A 16,061-nucleotide genomic window follows, 5' to 3' on the forward strand; every position below is an offset into this window, starting at 1 on the left:
AAGGTGTTTCAAAACAAATTCCTTGATTGCAGACTGCAGCATTAGAAAGCTTATAATTTATCTTCATCTTTCTACCATTTGCAGCATTTAAGGTTTGTGCAGTTTTTGTAAAGAATTTGGTTGGAACCATACCTTCCTTTAGACAATTAAGATCTGCTCCAGAGTCTATAAGAGCTTCAGTGGTGAACTCATAAGCTTGACCAATTCTTATGGTTACTTCAACGAACCATCTTTGGGAGAAGATCATATCTATTTGATTGATCTGATTTAGACCAGTCAGTTCTTCTTCCCTGGGGATATTATTTTTTTCTCCCCTTTGTATTTCCTCAGCAAAGTCTTCTTCAAGCCCTTGCTCTTCAAATCTTTCTGACAACTGTGTCAGTTCTAAAAGATTGACCCTAGATTTAAGATCTTTTACCTCTCCTTTTATTTCACTAATTTCCTTTTTTAGGTCTGAAATTGAGGGTTCCTAAGTTTCCTTATTCTTTGAGATTTCTATCCTATCCACAATGTGTTGGAAATTATAGGGTTCTACTGGGGAAGGAAAAGTGCTTTCTTTTCTCTTTTGAGGTTGGGTTTCTTTAACCGTCCCTAGGTATTGCTCTAAGGCAATTCTTTTCTGGGCTGGGTCTTCTATTTTATCAATGAGATCTAATAAAAAGCTATCTTGGCTAGTTAAAACATTTATCTCAAGATGTCTAACCTTTTTGCATATACATGATAGTGAAGAGTCATTGCTGCCTGAGCTTGAACTTGACAACCCATCCTCTGTTTCATCCTCTAGACCCAAAATTTCTTCACTGGAAGTTTCCCCTGAATTTAGGAGAATATTGAAGATTTCTTCTTTTGTATCCTCATTTATTTGGAGTTTATTAATCTTTTCTTTCATTTTACACTCATTTTTGTAGTGTCCTGTTTTTCCACATTTAAAACAGGTTGGAGGTTTTTTAGACCTGAAATCCCTTGACCCGAAATCCTTCCTTTTTGGAAATCTCTTTCTTTTTAGAAACCTACTTTCTCTTGGCTCTTTAATCCTTTCTGTTTTCTGCCTTGAAAATCTTTTGTGTTTATGAAATTTCTTTTTTCTTTTAAAAAGATCTGTGGTTTTAGTAAACCCAAATTGTTCACAAAAGTCTCCCATTTCCTTTCCTCTAGAAGATTTCTCTTTTTCTAAAAGTCTTTTTAGCTTCATGTCTGTACATAGGGCTAGGCCTTCTGCACAGATTTCTGAAACTAGATGCCCAAAGGTTAGTTGGTCATAAGGGATGTTTCCCTCATTCCTGGCTTTAAGCCTATTTCTTACCTTTTCTGCAAACAGAGGAGGAAGGCCAGAAATGAATTTCTCCTTCCAAAACTCCTGATGGCAATCTGACCTGGTATAAACTTTGGCGAGAAAAACATCTTTATACCATCTGAATTGGGATAGAGTGGGACACTTTAAATTCATTAGGACTTCTCTAGATCTTTCATGTTGGAGATCAATGGATCCTAAAAAATGTAAAGTTATGGTATAAGCAAGAGTATTTACCCCGTCTTCTGCGTCTCCTTCTATTTCTCTTCCTTGCTCGATCTTTACTATTCTTTTAGAGGCAAACAAAATTTCATTTTTTGTTTGTTCTGGTAGGAAATCCCACCATCCTCTTAGTTGTCCTGAGAAACCTGTTACAATGGCTGAAGCCACTTGACTTTCACTATTTCCTGCAGCTCTACCAACAGTAGCATACATTAGCATTTGTCTTATAACATCGATTACCTGATATTCTGTTCTTCCATCGATGTTCCATTCAACAATAGATCCGGCATCGAATCTAGCAGTGTCAAAATGGAAATTCTCTTCAAATCCCATATCTACTGGTGTTGGTCTATGATAATAATTTCTGCTTGGGGCCATAGGGATTGGATTTCTCTTAAAATTTATTTTGTTTAATTGAGCAGGATCACTTTCTGTATGTCCTACGAAGACTCCTTCTAAATCTTCTTCACTTCCTTCCTCTTCTTCTTTAGAGAGGACATTTACTACAGGGCTCTTTGATCCATCTGCTTTAGATGAAGTATCTTTTTTAATATCTAATCTAGCCAGTCTATTAAGTATCTCATCCATCACATCCTTTTGTTGATTAGAGGTAATTGGAGCTTTTAGCTTATAATTTTCTAAAGCTGGTGGTGGCCTAAACATGACCTCTTGACTTGTTTTATACATACTTTCTATTCCTGTTTACAAGTTAAAAAGGGATTAAATCTTGGGTTGAAAATGGTATCAGAGCCAAGTTGTTGTTAATCATAGTCCCTGTGACATCGGAGTGGTCCTAATCCACCGATTACAAACATTGATCGACAACAATTAGCTGTTTTCTTAGTTTGTTTAAATTTACAAACTTTTGGGGGGGGGGGGTGGAGTCCGTGTTAGCCGAGGATAGGCGTTGAGGACGTTTGACACCGTTGAGAACTTCGAAAGTTTTTAAATTTTTCATTCTGTTTTAATGGCTAATTTGTTTAGATCACTGTCTCGTAGGTCGGATGGATCTAGATCCAACGATATCATGAGGATTAAAAATGTTGAAGAAATCGTAATCAGAGATTACGAAAAACAGTTACAAAACTGGAAAATCCCTAAGGTTCCTATTTATGATATTTATAGAAAATGATCCTTCTCTTTTAAAAGTGACTATGTAATTAAAACCTGTGAAAGGACTGTGGCTATTTCTGAAGCCCATGAGAACTTCCAACTTTTTTCACAAGAGATGTTAAAAGAACATAAAAAAAGAGACTTTAAATACTTACATATTGGATTAGTCCAAGTTGCAGTAAAACCCTTAACCAGAACAGGGTTAAAAACTTCTGTTTTAATCTGTGTCAGAGATTGCAGGCACAATATCTTCTCGGATTCTCTTTTGGGAGTAGTGGAATCATCATTATGTGATGGACCAGTATTTTTCAATTGTTTCCCCAATTTCTCAATCTCACTTGCAGATGAAGGAGCCTTAAAGGCTTTAACTTTGAATCTCCAAACCCAAGGGTTTGATATGATTCAAGGTTCTCAAAATATGGCTGTTGTTTATAGGGTTTATTATAAAGCTATGAACACTTTGTGTCCAGAAGCACACAACTTAGAAGCCAAAGGTAAGACCACTCTCTTTCAAGCTAACCTAGGAAAGGCCAATGTAGTAGTTCCCAAAACTATTATGTGGAATGACATAAATCTTCCTGAGAGATGGACTCTGCAGAACCAGGTTCCAGCTAAACCTTTGGAAAACCAAGAGGTAGAACAAATCATTGAGCACCAGGATGGAGACGTGGAGATCAGATTCTCTTCCAGTAGATCCACAAGAATTGGAAGAGCAAGCACTGGCTCAAGAGGAGAAAGCTCTAGAGCCCAAAGCTCTAGAAGTTCTTTTGTTGCAGAAACAGAACATGATAAAATAATCATGGGAGGATTAATGCAAACCGACAGCCAAATCAGCCAACCATGGTACAGGGTAGAAACACCCAATACTAAGGCAAGCAGGACTAGACCAGACCAGGTAAGAAGACCCCAATCACCAACTTAATTAATTACTAACCTGGGTACCCCTCTTTCTATTTCTGCGGCTTTTTCAACATAAAAGGCTGGACAGCTCCATGGAGAAGTGCTTCTCCTAATGAGCCCTTTTTCTAAGAGATCCTTAATCTCTGCTTTGCATAATTCTAAGTGGGTGCTATTCATTTGGATGGGCCTGGACTTAGTTGGTATTTGGGCTTCCTTAAAGTCTGGTTCATATGGGAGAGATACTTCATGTTTTTTTCTGTTCCAAAAGGCATTTGGCAAGTCAGCACATATTTCTTTTTTAAGGGTTTCCCTTATTAATTTTACCTGGGCTTGGGCCTGAGAAGTCTTTAAGACTTGTTCTGTATGCCGATGTTGGACTTCTTCTTTTAGAGAGAAAAGAAATCTCTCTTTCTTTTCTATTTGGTCTTTCATGTTGTTTATGAATTTGACCTGTGGTTCTTGGATGAACCTGAAATGAATGTTAGATCCTAAAGCCGAAGCCATTATCCCTTCATTTGTAACCTGCATTGGGTAAAGCATATTTAAAAAAGGAGTTCCTAAAATGCAGTTTTGGGAAAGATCTCTTACCATTAGAAAAGGTGTTTCAAAACAAATTCCTTGATTGCAGACTGCAGCATTAGAAAGCTTATAATTTATCTTCATCTTTCTACCATTTGCAGCATTTAAGGTTTGTGCAGTTTTTGTAAAGAATTTGGTTGGAACCATACCTTCCTTTAGACAATTAAGATCTGCTCCAGAGTCTATAAGAGCTTCAGTGGTGAACTCATAAGCTTGACCAATTCTTATGGTTACTTCAACGAACCATCTTTGGGAGAAGATCATATCTATTTGATTGATCTGATTTAGACCAGTCAGTTCTTCTTCCCTGGGGATATTATTTTTTTCTCCCCTTTGTATTTCCTCAGCAAAGTCTTCTTCAAGCCCTTGCTCTTCAAATCTTTCTGACAACTGTGTCAGTTCTAAAAGATTGACCCTAGATTTAAGATCTTTTACCTCTCCTTTTATTTCACTAATTTCCTTTTTTAGGTCTGAAATTGAGGGTTCCTAAGTTTCCTTATTCTTTGAGATTTCTATCCTATCCACAATGTGTTGGAAATTATAGGGTTCTACTGGGGAAGGAAAAGTGCTTTCTTTTCTCTTTTGAGGTTGGGTTTCTTTAACCGTCCCTAGGTATTGCTCTAAGGCAATTCTTTTCTGGGCTGGGTCTTCTATTTTATCAATGAGATCTAATAAAAAGCTATCTTGGCTAGTTAAAACATTTATCTCAAGATGTCTAACCTTTTTGCATATACATGATAGTGAAGAGTCATTGCTGCCTGAGCTTGAACTTGACAACCCATCCTCTGTTTCATCCTCTAGACCCAAAATTTCTTCACTGGAAGTTTCCCCTGAATTTAGGAGAATATTGAAGATTTCTTCTTTTGTATCCTCATTTATTTGGAGTTTATTAATCTTTTCTTTCATTTTACACTCATTTTTGTAGTGTCCTGTTTTTCCACATTTAAAACAGGTTGGAGGTTTTTTAGACCTGAAATCCCTTGACCCGAAATCCTTCCTTTTTGGAAATCTCTTTCTTTTTAGAAACCTACTTTCTCTTGGCTCTTTAATCCTTTCTGTTTTCTGCCTTGAAAATCTTTTGTGTTTATGAAATTTCTTTTTTCTTTTAAAAAGATCTGTGGTTTTAGTAAACCCAAATTGTTCACAAAAGTCTCCCATTTCCTTTCCTCTAGAAGATTTCTCTTTTTCTAAAAGTCTTTTTAGCTTCATGTCTGTACATAGGGCTAGGCCTTCTGCACAGATTTCTGAAACTAGATGCCCAAAGGTTAGTTGGTCATAAGGGATGTTTCCCTCATTCCTGGCTTTAAGCCTATTTCTTACCTTTTCTGCAAACAGAGGAGGAAGGCCAGAAATGAATTTCTCCTTCCAAAACTCCTGATGGCAATCTGACCTGGTATAAACTTTGGCGAGAAAAACATCTTTATACCATCTGAATTGGGATAGAGTGGGACACTTTAAATTCATTAGGACTTCTCTAGATCTTTCATGTTGGAGATCAATGGATCCTAAAAAATGTAAAGTTATGGTATAAGCAAGAGTATTTACCCCGTCTTCTGCGTCTCCTTCTATTTCTCTTCCTTGCTCGATCTTTACTATTCTTTTAGAGGCAAACAAAATTTCATTTTTTGTTTGTTCTGGTAGGAAATCCCACCATCCTCTTAGTTGTCCTGAGAAACCTGTTACAATGGCTGAAGCCACTTGACTTTCACTATTTCCTGCAGCTCTACCAACAGTAGCATACATTAGCATTTGTCTTATAACATCGATTACCTGATATTCTGTTCTTCCATCGATGTTCCATTCAACAATAGATCCGGCATCGAATCTAGCAGTGTCAAAATGGAAATTCTCTTCAAATCCCATATCTACTGGTGTTGGTCTATGATAATAATTTCTGCTTGGGGCCATAGGGATTGGATTTCTCTTAAAATTTATTTTGTTTAATTGAGCAGGATCACTTTCTGTATGTCCTACGAAGACTCCTTCTAAATCTTCTTCACTTCCTTCCTCTTCTTCTTTAGAGAGGACATTTACTACAGGGCTCTTTGATCCATCTGCTTTAGATGAAGTATCTTTTTTAATATCTAATCTAGCCAGTCTATTAAGTATCTCATCCATCACATCCTTTTGTTGATTAGAGGTAATTGGAGCTTTTAGCTTATAATTTTCTAAAGCTGGTGGTGGCCTAAACATGACCTCTTGACTTGTTTTATACATACTTTCTATTCCTGTTTACAAGTTAAAAAGGGATTAAATCTTGGGTTGAAAATGGTATCAGAGCCAAGTTGTTGTTAATCATAGTCCCTGTGACATCGGAGTGGTCCTAATCCACCGATTACAAACATTGATCGACAACAATTAGCTGTTTTCTTAGTTTGTTTAAATTTACAAACTTTTGGGGGGGGGGGGTGGAGTCCGTGTTAGCCGAGGATAGGCGTTGAGGACGTTTGACACCGTTGAGAACTTCGAAAGTTTTTAAATTTTTCATTCTGTTTTAATGGCTAATTTGTTTAGATCACTGTCTCGTAGGTCGGATGGATCTAGATCCAACGATATCATGAGGATTAAAAATGTTGAAGAAATCGTAATCAGAGATTACGAAAAACAGTTACAAAACTGGAAAATCCCTAAGGTTCCTATTTATGATATTTATAGAAAATGATCCTTCTCTTTTAAAAGTGACTATGTAATTAAAACCTGTGAAAGGACTGTGGCTATTTCTGAAGCCCATGAGAACTTCCAACTTTTTTCACAAGAGATGTTAAAAGAACATAAAAAAAGAGACTTTAAATACTTACATATTGGATTAGTCCAAGTTGCAGTAAAACCCTTAACCAGAACAGGGTTAAAAACTTCTGTTTTAATCTGTGTCAGAGATTGCAGGCACAATATCTTCTCGGATTCTCTTTTGGGAGTAGTGGAATCATCATTATGTGATGGACCAGTATTTTTCAATTGTTTCCCCAATTTCTCAATCTCACTTGCAGATGAAGGAGCCTTAAAGGCTTTAACTTTGAATCTCCAAACCCAAGGGTTTGATATGATTCAAGGTTCTCAAAATATGGCTGTTGTTTATAGGGTTTATTATAAAGCTATGAACACTTTGTGTCCAGAAGCACACAACTTAGAAGCCAAAGGTAAGACCACTCTCTTTCAAGCTAACCTAGGAAAGGCCAATGTAGTAGTTCCCAAAACTATTATGTGGAATGACATAAATCTTCCTGAGAGATGGACTCTGCAGAACCAGGTTCCAGCTAAACCTTTGGAAAACCAAGAGGTAGAACAAATCATTGAGCACCAGGATGGAGACGTGGAGATCAGATTCTCTTCCAGTAGATCCACAAGAATTGGAAGAGCAAGCACTGGCTCAAGAGGAGAAAGCTCTAGAGCCCAAAGCTCTAGAAGTTCTTTTGTTGCAGAAACAGAACATGATAAAATAATCATGGGAGGATTAATGCAAACCGACAGCCAAATCAGCCAACCATGGTACAGGGTAGAAACACCCAATACTAAGGCAAGCAGGACTAGACCAGACCAGGTAAGAAGACCCCAATCACCAACTTAATTAATTACTAACCTGGGTACCCCTCTTTCTATTTCTGCGGCTTTTTCAACATAAAAGGCTGGACAGCTCCATGGAGAAGTGCTTCTCCTAATGAGCCCTTTTTCTAAGAGATCCTTAATCTCTGCTTTGCATAATTCTAAGTGGGTGCTATTCATTTGGATGGGCCTGGACTTAGTTGGTATTTGGGCTTCCTTAAAGTCTGGTTCATATGGGAGAGATACTTCATGTTTTTTTCTGTTCCAAAAGGCATTTGGCAAGTCAGCACATATTTCTTTTTTAAGGGTTTCCCTTATTAATTTTACCTGGGCTTGGGCCTGAGAAGTCTTTAAGACTTGTTCTGTATGCCGATGTTGGACTTCTTCTTTTAGAGAGAAAAGAAATCTCTCTTTCTTTTCTATTTGGTCTTTCATGTTGTTTATGAATTTGACCTGTGGTTCTTGGATGAACCTGAAATGAATGTTAGATCCTAAAGCCGAAGCCATTATCCCTTCATTTGTAACCTGCATTGGGTAAAGCATATTTAAAAAAGGAGTTCCTAAAATGCAGTTTTGGGAAAGATCTCTTACCATTAGAAAAGGTGTTTCAAAACAAATTCCTTGATTGCAGACTGCAGCATTAGAAAGCTTATAATTTATCTTCATCTTTCTACCATTTGCAGCATTTAAGGTTTGTGCAGTTTTTGTAAAGAATTTGGTTGGAACCATACCTTCCTTTAGACAATTAAGATCTGCTCCAGAGTCTATAAGAGCTTCAGTGGTGAACTCATAAGCTTGACCAATTCTTATGGTTACTTCAACGAACCATCTTTGGGAGAAGATCATATCTATTTGATTGATCTGATTTAGACCAGTCAGTTCTTCTTCCCTGGGGATATTATTTTTTTCTCCCCTTTGTATTTCCTCAGCAAAGTCTTCTTCAAGCCCTTGCTCTTCAAATCTTTCTGACAACTGTGTCAGTTCTAAAAGATTGACCCTAGATTTAAGATCTTTTACCTCTCTTTTTATTTCACTAATTTTCTTAGCTGACACAACCAACCCTGCATCTGTTGTTATCTTTTGAAAAGTTTTAAGATGCTTAACATGCTGTTCAAAGGAATTTGAATAGACCAAGACATCATCAATATAAACAATGGTGAATGAGGAATAAGGGTTAAAAATTTCATTCATGATGTTTTGGAATTCAGAAGGGGCATTTTTTAACCCAAATGGCATAAAATTCCATTCGTAATGCCCGAAAGGAACAGTGAAGGCAGTTTTATACCTTTTGTTCTTTGATTTGTATCTGCCAATAACCTGACTTCATGTCAAATTTTGAGAATATGGTGGCTTTACATAACCTATTCAATAAATCCTTTTTATTAGGTATTGGATACCTAATCCATCTAAGGGCCTTATTTAAGGGTTTGTAATTTTAACGTAATTAACTTGTAAACAGGAATAGAAAATATGTATAAAACAAACAAACAGATTACAATGAACTGGAAAATACAGATGTAAAATGCAAGGAAAGCAAACATTACAACTTACAAGTCCATTTGGAACAGGAGACCTCCAAATTGGTAGTTGCAAAGGAACTCTAAAACTTAAACTTAAACTTCACACAAACACTCGGAAAAGAAAGAGGTCGAGTTCCTAACTCTGATCTCTAAAAACTAGAATCTTAAACACACTTAAAGCTTCAAACTTGTGATACCTAGAAGAGAGAAGGGGTCCTCCTTTTATAGAGGGGAAAGGAGATTCCTTCTTATCTGTAGGGCGTACCAAGAAAAAGTGGAAGCCAGCTGGAGGAGGAATAGTAACTCGCACTAAGGTGAACAGTGCAACTTTAAGGAAAGTGGCCGACACCTTATCTGTAAAGATTGGGAAAGATTCCCTCACAGTCGTCTTCATTATTGAGGTGAGTGGGGTCATCATCTTCCTGTTCGGAAGTGGACATTTTGTCTACTTCGTCCAGGGCATCAAGGAGATGCTGCTTGATGTCTTCTTGGGACAGAGAAGGATCAGCTGATTTAGCTGCTTTAATTTGTGAGATAAGTCCTTTAAGAACAGGAGTGGACTCCTTTTGAATATGAGAGGAGGAGGCTTCTTTGACCCCTACAATGATTTCAGTGACTGATTTTATTTTGAATCTGGGGAAGACCAGATGAAGAGTTTGATATTTGTCCCACCATTTTATAAATAATTGCCTTTTGTCCCTAATTTGGAAATTGAAAAACCAGGAGTGTGAGAAAATATCATTTTGCAAGCATAAAGCATTTTCCCAGGCATGCTGGTAATCAAAATAACTGAAATAATTTGGATAAATCTTGGGGTTTCTAAAACGTCTTTTAGACATTGGGTTGGGACCCCAATCTTCCTGATTCAATATCTTTAAGATATATAATTGAGAAAATCCAATAACCCTTTTAGAGTCACTTCTGTAGTTATGAGTTATTTTAACCGATCCAGTTTCTATTAGAATTGCTTCATAGAAAAACTGGTTTTTTCCCTCAAATTTAGGGTGTAGATGTCCTATTAAATATAACCTCGCTACTTCAGCTGGGTTTCTTTCTGTGTGAACATCTTCAATGGGTCCAAGAGGGATTTCCATCGAAGGAATGTAAGGAGACCTTTTAGGTTCCTCTAGCTGCATTTGTTGCTTATTTTTTCCCTCCATGGGACCTTTTAGGTCCCTTGTCAGTTTCTGATTCAGTCTGTTGGCCCTGCATATTCCTCCCCTGCAAGAATTCTCTAGTTAAAAAATCAGGGAGAGCATTGTCTTTTCCTTTGATATATTCAATATGGAAATCAAAAGCAAAGAGAATATCCCTCAAACCAAACAAAAAAGGCTATATGTCTCCTGAATCTGGTTATATTGGCATTAAAAGCTCTATGGAGTATTTCCTTTTTTCTTTCATCAAAAGCCTTCTCAAACCATTCCCTTTTCTCTTTGTTTTTCTTACTCATACAATACAGGCAGGTAGTAAATACTTTAGAAAGCCCTTTTAAAAATTACCTGACTAAAAAAGGAAAAACAGTTAGGTCAATACATCCACCAATGGAAACCATAGAGATAAAAGGAGGATTAGCTGCTCCTTTTAAAAGTGACGCTCTATCCAGAATAGACAAAGTCACTACAGAACATATTGGAGATGTTCTCTCTCAGGGAAACTATACCAACCTCTATCTCCAATCATTAGGAGCCCAAACCTCAAGGATCGAGGATTCCATAAATAATATTTGCCCTAAACAAACAAAAAATGAAGTCTCTACTTCTTCTAAGACTGTAAGTCAATAGGTCATGTTTAGGCCACCACCAGCTTTAGAAAATTATAAGCTAAAAGCTCCAATTACCTCTAATCATCAAAAGGATGTGATGGATGAGATACTTAATAGACTGGCTAGATTAGATATTAAAAAAGATACTTCATCTAAAGCAGATGGATCAAAGAGCCCTGTAGTAAATGTCATCTCTAAAGAAGAAGATTTAGAAGGAGTCTTCCTAGGACATACAGAAAGTGATCCTGCTCAATTAAACAAAATAAATTTTAAGAGAAATCCAATCCCTATGGCCCCAAGCAGAAATTATTATCATAGACCAACACCAGTAGATATGGGATTTGAAGAGAATTTCCATTTTGACACTGCTAGATTCGATGCCGGATCTATTGTTGAATGGAACATCGATGGAAGAACAGAATATCAGGTAATCGATGTTATAAGACAAATGCTAATGTATGCTACTGTTGGTAGAGCTGCAGGAAATAGTGAAAGTCAAGTGGCTTCAGCCATTGTAACAGGTTTCTCAAGACAATTAAGAGGATGGTGGGATTTCCTACCAGAACAAACAAAAAATGAAATTTTGTTTCCCTCTAAAAGAATAGTAAAGATCGAGCAAGGAAGAGAAATAGAAGGAGACGCAGAAGACGGGGTAAATACTCTTGCTTATACCATAACTTTACATTTTTTAGGATCCATTGATCTCCAACATGAAAGATCTAGAGAAGTCCTAATGAATTTAAAGTGTCCCACTCTATCCCAATTCAGATAGTATAAAGATGTTTTTCTCGCCAAAGTTTATACCAGGTCAGATTGCCATCAAGAGTTTTGGAAGGAGAAATTCATTTCTGGCCTTCCTCCTCTGTTTGCAGAAAAGGTAAGAAATAGGCTTAAAGCCAGGAATGGGGGAAACATCCCTTATGACCAACTAACCTTTGGGCATCTAGTTTCAAAAATCTGTGCAGAAGGCCTAGCCCTATGTACAGACATGAAGCTAAAAAGACTTTTAGAAAAAGAGAAATCTTCTAGAGGAAAGGAAATGGGAGACTTTTGTGAACAATTTGGGTTTACTAAAACCACAGATCTTTTTAAAAGAAAAAAGAAATTTCGTAAACACAAAAGATTTTCAAGGCAGAAAACAGAAAGGATAGAGCCAAGAGAAAGTAGGTTTCTAAAAAGAAAGAGATTTCCAAAAAGGAAGGATTTCGGGTCAAGGGATTTCAGGTCTAAAAAACCTCCAACCTGTTTTAAATGTGGAAAAACAGGACACTACAAAAATGAGTGTAAAATGAAAGAAAAGATTAATAAACTCCAAATAAATGAGGATACAAAAGAAGAAATCTTCAATATTCTCCTAAATTCAGGGGAAACTTCCAGTGAAGAAATTTTGGGTCTAGAGGATGAAACAGAGGATGGGTTGTCAAGTTCAAGCTCAGGCAGCAATGACTCTTCACTATCATGTATATGCAAAAAGGTTAGACATCTTGAGATAAATGTTTTAACTAGCCAAGATAGCTTTTTATTAGATCTTATTGATAAAATAGAAGACCCAGCCCAGAAAAGAATTGTCTTAGAGCAATACCTAGGGACGGTTAAAGAAACCCAACCTCAAAAGAGAAAAGAAAGCACTTTTCCTTCCCCAGTAGAACCCTATAATTTCCAACACATTGTGGATAGGATAGAAATCTCAAAGAATAAGGAAACTCAGGAACCCTCAATTTCAGACCTAAAAAAAGAAATTAGTGAAATAAAAGGAGAGGTAAAAGATCTTAAATCTAGGGTCAATCTTTTAGAACTGACACAGTTGTCAGAAAGATTTGAAGAGCAAGGGCTTGAAGAAGAATTTGCTGAGGAAATACAAAGGGGAGAAAAAAATAATATCCCCAGGGAAGAAGAACTGACTGGTCTAAATCAGATCAATCAAATAGATATGATTTTCTCCCAAAGATGGTTCGTTGAAGTAACCATAAGAATTGGTCAAGCTTATGAGTTCACCACTGAAGCTCTTATGGACTCTGGAGCAGATCTTAATTGTCTAAAGGAAGGTATGGTTCCAACCAAATTCTTTACAAAAACTGCACAAACCTTAAATGCTGCAAATGGTAGAAAGATGAAGATAAATTATAAGCTTTCTAATGCTGCAGTCTGCAATCAAGGAATTTGTTTTGAAACACCTTTTCTAATGGTAAGAGATCTTTCCCAAAACTGCATTTTAAGAACTCCTTTTTTAAATATGCTTTACCCAATGCAGGTTACAAATGAAGGGATAATGGCTTCGGCTTTAGGATCTAACATTCATTTCAGGTTCATCCAAGAACCACAGGTCAAATTCATAAACAACATGAAAGACCAAATAGAAAAGAAAGAGAGATTTCTTTTCTCTCTAAAAGAAGAAGTCCAACATCGGCATACAGAACAAGTCTTAAAGACTTCTCAAGCCCAAGCCCAGGTAAAATTAATAAGGGAAACCCTTAAAAAAGAAATATGTGCTGACTTGCCAAATGCCTTTTGGAACAGAAAAAAACATGAAGTATCTCTCCCATATGAACCAGACTTTAAGGAAGCCCAAATACCAACTAAGTCCAGGCCCATCCAAATGAATAGCACCCACTTAGAATTATGCAAAGCAGAGATTAAGGATCTCTTAGAAAAAGGGCTCATTAGGAGAAGCACTTCTCCATGGAGCTGTCCAGCCTTCTATGTTGAAAAAGCCGCAGAAATAGAAAGAGGGGTACCCAGGTTTGTATTTAATTACAAACCCTTAAATAAGGCCCTTAGATGGATTATGTATCCAATACCTAATAAAAAGGATTTATTGAATAGGTTATGTAAAGCCACCATATTCTCAAAATTTGACATGAAGTCAGGTTATTGGCAGATACAAATCAAAGAACAAGAAAGGTATAAAACTGCCTTCACTGTTCCTTTCGGGCATTACGAATGGAATGTTATGCCATTTGGGTTAAAAAATGCCCCTTTTGAATTCCAAAACATCATGAATGAAATTTTTAACCCTTATTCCTCATTCACCATTGTTTATATTGATGATGTCTTGGTCTATTCAAATTCCTTTGAACAGCATGTTAAGCATCTTAAAACTTTTCAAAAGATAACAACAGATGCAGGGTTGGTTGTGTCAGCTAAGAAAATGGAAGTCTTCCAAACTCTCTACAAACAAAAGTACATTTGTAGTTTTGTACAACACGCGAGAGGGCAAAGAGTGTTTGCAAATCTTTTTTTTTTTTTTTTGGAGAAACAATGTTAAACACTAAGGCCTTCTAAATGGCAAAACTCAAACACCCAAAAAACCCATTTTGGCCATAAAAAAGCGTCCAAAATTTAAGTTTGGGTCTCAGCAACATAAAATGAATTTTAGTATTTTTTACCTATTTAACTAATGTATAAATTTGATTCAGTTCCTGTTAATTTAAAGTTTGTAAACTTTTATAATTATGAATATTATATTATTGTTAATATTTTAATTAGCTCTTTAAAATAATACTAATATTAATATATTAATATGAAATGATTATAAATATTGAAATTGTTGTGTAAAAGAGAGAATAATGTAAAGAAAAAACTAAGAAGAATGATGTATATATAGAAATTTTTGTTTACTAGCCGTTATAAAATTTTTCAAATTTTTCTGAAATTTTTTAGAATTTTTAATGAATAAAAAAATCATGACATAATTTGGGTCATTGATTTGCAACGGGCTACAGATCTCAGCCCTTGAAAAATCCACACAAACAAGCTCAATCACTTAAATCCTAAATCTAAGTGGCAGCTTCTTACCCTTGTGCAAACTACTTGAGCCATGCAGTCAGTCAATCATAACATTAGCAGCTCACACCTTGAGTCATTCAATGCACGGCACCGACAACAACACAAGCACAACGGAAACGAAACAGATGCTATGAAAATGCAACTGAGGATTCTATAAGAATCAGCTCCTTCAAGTTATCAAGACTTGAAGAAGTCGATGGAGAATCCAATACTAAAATCTATATGAGTGTGTGAAGATTTTAGAAAATACAAAAATCAGTTTTAAAGATTAGTTTTCATCAAAAACCAATTTTCTCACTAGAACTCTCTCTTTAAAACAAAACAGAGACCTATTCAATGAATGGAAGAGTTGCTCACAAAAGAGATGACACCCTCTGTTTTGTAGAAACCCATTCTCACCAAATCAGGACACATGGAGGATTCTTACTCATTTGAGTTAAGGACAAAATGACAACAAGGAAAGGAATGTCCAAAGAAAGAATCCAAAACTGGTTAGAGATGAGAATGATTATGTGGATTGAGATAAGAGAAGAATGAAATATTTGTAGCAAACAGAATAACCACATGCGAGTGAGTGTGAGCTGAGAGAGACAGTAAAGTGCACGTGAGTGTGTGTAGGAGATAATAAACAGTGCACGTGAGTGAGAAATCTGAGCGGCAGGATATTCACATGGTGTGTGCATGAGTGAGCTGAGGAAGACAGTGAATAGTGCACATGTGTGTGTGTATGAAATACAAACTGAGATGCATTTTTCTTTTATTAATGTGTGTGTGCGTGAAATGCAAGTTGAGGAAAATGACTTCATGTACACAGCACATTTTTCTTAAATCAAGAAATGGGCTTTTCATAAACAACACCATGTGATAACCCCACTTACAACACCATTAAAACATGTAATGGGCTGAGTTCATTAAACATATGACGGGCCCAACTTACAACACACACTCATTGTAATATCCTAGAAAATTCAAATTTTCCTTTATAATTTACCTTGTTTTTACATGAATTGTTGAAGAGTCATAGTTTTTTAAAATGTTTACTTTTTTTAATTAATGTTTATAATTTGGTTTGACCCAAAAGTTGACTTTTAAAATTATTAGGCTTTCATCTTTGACTTTGGGCATCTTGGATAGGTCTCGAGTCCACGAGTTTGTAGACATGAAGCACGCGTAAATCGGAGTTACGGTTTGGGTTTTACAGACGTTAAAAGTGAGGGGCATATTTGTAATTTCGCGTCAAAAAAACCCAAAAGTCATTTTTTATCTCTCATTCTCTCTCCTCTCTGCCCGGGTTCACTCTCACTCTCTCTCTCTCGCTCGCCCGTTCAGCGCCGCCGCTGTCACCGGC

This window comes from Dryas octopetala, chromosome 4, assembly GCF_963921425.1.
Source record: "Dryas octopetala chromosome 4, drDryOcto1.1, whole genome shotgun sequence".
Taxonomy (NCBI): Eukaryota; Viridiplantae; Streptophyta; class Magnoliopsida; order Rosales; family Rosaceae; genus Dryas; species Dryas octopetala.